The following is a 3,211-nucleotide window of genomic DNA, read 5'->3' on the forward strand; positions in this document are numbered from 1 at the left end:
TGGATTGTCTTAATCTTCCAACTTTGTTCTTCTTCAGTATTGTGTTGGCTAGTCTAGAATATTTGATTTTTTAAAGACTTATTTTGTTATAAAGATGTGGGGTACAAGTCAAAATTAGGTATGTAGATAGTCTATGTGCAGGTGAAGTTTGGGCTTCCAACTGGTCTTCACTTCACCTGATTTAAGATCAGGTACCATTCGTAATGTTACATGCTACCACCCTCCCCTGACAGTGTCCTACTACTGCCCATCCCCCAGTTGTAGTAATGTGATAAATGTTCTGGACCCACTTATGAGTGAGAACATGTGGTACTCAGTTCTTTGTTCCTGTGATAGACCACTGAATATGATGGATTCTAGGACCTTCCAATTTGCTCTGAAATCCATAATTTTGTCCTTCTTTATGGCTGTGTAATACTCCACTATGTATATGTACCACATTTTCTTTATCCAGTCCACTTTTGATGGGCAACAAGGTTGGTTCCATGTTTTTGCTATTGTGAAGAGTGCTGCAATAAACATGAATGTGCAAGTATCGTTTTTGTAGAATGATTTGAGTTCCTCTTGTTATATTCCCAGAAGAGGGATTGCTGGATCATATGCAAGGTCAATTTCTAGTTCTTTTTAAAAATTGCCACACTGTTTGCCATAGAGGTTGAACTATTATGTACTCCCTCCAACAGTGTAGAAGTGTTCCCTTTTCAATTTGTTGGTATCTATAAATTTTGGGATTTTGATGGAATTACATGAAATTTTTGATTCAAGTTAAATAGAATTGACATCTTAACAAATTGCCTCCTTCTTTGGATTTTCTTTGATTTCTTTCATCAGTGTCTTATAGTTTTCACATGTAGATACTGTAAATATTTTGCTAAATTTGTACCTCAATATATCATTTGTGTCTGTGGTATTTCAAATTCCAATTGTTCATTGCTGGCATATGAAAAGCAATTAATTTTTGTACATTAACCTTGTATCTTTAAACTTTGCTGTACTTATTAATTCTAGAAGAGTTTTTTTGTTGTTCATTCTTTAGAATTTCTGTTGTAGCAATCTTGTCATCGGTGAATAAAGATGCTTATAATTCTTTCTTCCCAATCTGTATAATTTTTATTTTCATTTCTTGTTTTATTGTGCTATTTAGGACTTCCAGTACCATGTGGAATAAAAGTGGCAAGAACATCTTTGATTTGTTCTTGAGTCCAGACAATAATGTTTTTTACTTTAGCTAATGGATTACTATAATTATGCATTAAACAAACACATTGAATCAAAAACAAAAAGTCCAAATCTGCTATTTATAAGAGGTAAACTTAGAAATAAAACTTTAGGCTGGGCTCAGTGGCTCAGCCTGTAATCCCAGCACTTTGGGAGGCCTAGTTGAGTGTATTGCCTGAACCCGTGGGTTTGAGACCAGCCCAGGCAACTTGGCAAGCCCTCATCTTTACAATAAAATCAAAAAATTGACTGGGTGTGGTGGGGCGCACCTGTAGTTCCAGCTACTTGGAAGGTTGAGGCGGAAGAATCGCTGGAGCCCTGCAGGTTGACGCTGTAGTAACCATGAGTGTGCCACTGCACTCCAACCTGGGCGACAGAGTGAGACTCCAACTCAAAATAATTAAATAAAACTTTAAAACGATAAAAAATAAGACAATGACTTAAAAGAGGAAGTGCTAGGTTATTAAAGGAGGGTCTTACTCTCTTCTAAATAGAAAATAACACCAATGTTGCTATTACATTTTGCAAAGACCAGCTAATTCCTCTACTGTCTTTTTAGGGATCCCACATTTACTTTGAAACCAGAAGAAAAAAATCAACCATACAATGATTGAAAGCTGCCTCCGATGTTAAAAAAAATTCTTTGATTTCTCAATATCCTTTGTGACCTGAATTTATGATAAAATTTCTTGAAAACTTGATGAGAACTTCTGTTTGAATAAATAAATCATAGTGAAGAAGTAGACAGTATTAAAATATCTTTCATTTAAACAAGAAAAACAAGCCAAATACATTTATTTCATAAGTAAGTTTCCAGTAATTTTATTCCCGTCAACATTTATGAGGTCATGATTTATTTATTAGAAAAGCTTAAGAAAGAGTAATTTATTATGTTTAGGCTAAAATGCTTATGTCATAAAATGTTATCCCTCCTTTCCCAATTTTGCGTTTCTTAGTGTAGGTAAGAAAGTTCAATATAATTTTATTATTTTAAAATTTTTGTTAATTAAATAGCATTTGCTCTTTATGACTATATTAAACATTTGTAATTAACACTAAAAATGAGGACTGCCTTTTAACTAGTTTGTTTTGAAAGACTACTGTTTTAGTGTTCCTACGGGTGAAACAGATATAATCCGTTTTCTTCATTTAAAGTCTTGCTTCTGTTGAAAAAACTCTGGGTTGTTTCTTATTTATAAAAGCCTTATGAAAAGAGATTAACAAAAATTTGGAAAAATATTAAGTAAATCAAGACTATTAATGAGAACAAGTTATCTCTATGCCTATAAGTAGTGTATACATATACATAAATTACTTGATTAATTAATGAGATTCGAATTAACAATTTTTTATTCATCCAGTTTTTGATTGTTTCTAATTATTCTTAGGAGGTTAGAATTAACTTGGCTTATGTTATAAAATGGCTAGAACTTGAAATGAACATTTTAGTTTAAAATGACATCTAATTTGAACTCCTACAGGCCATGTATCTCCTACAGACCATTAAATTACCAATGGAAGTGGGAGGGAGAGCTACAACATGAAGAACTAAAATTAGCAAGCATCCCAATTTTAAATTCTGTGAAGAGCATGGCAGTGATTACAAAAGTGATGAATTTGGTGCCACGTGCAGTGACTCATGCCTGTAACCCCAGCACTTTTGGAGGCCAAGGCAGGAGAATCGCTCAAGCCTAGGAGTTTGAGACCAGTCGGGGCAACACAGTGAGACCTTATCTCTATAGTTTTTTTTTTTCTTGTTATCCAATCATGGTGGCATGCGCCTGTAGTTTCAACCACTGGGGAGGCTAAGGTGGAAGAGAGGCTGAGGCTGCCATGAGCCGGGATCACACCACTGCACTTCAGCCTGGGTGATAGAGTAAGGCCTTATCTGGAAAAAAAAAAAATAGTGATGAATTTATATTGAAATGGTACTTACAGCCGGGCTCAGTGGCTCAGCCTGTAATCCTGTGCCTTGGGAGGCTGAGGTGAGTGG

Source organism: Carlito syrichta, unplaced genomic scaffold, assembly GCF_000164805.1.
Source record: "Carlito syrichta isolate Samal-C Ts95f unplaced genomic scaffold, Tarsius_syrichta-2.0.1 Scaffold305640, whole genome shotgun sequence".
Classification (NCBI taxonomy): Eukaryota; Metazoa; Chordata; class Mammalia; order Primates; family Tarsiidae; genus Carlito; species Carlito syrichta.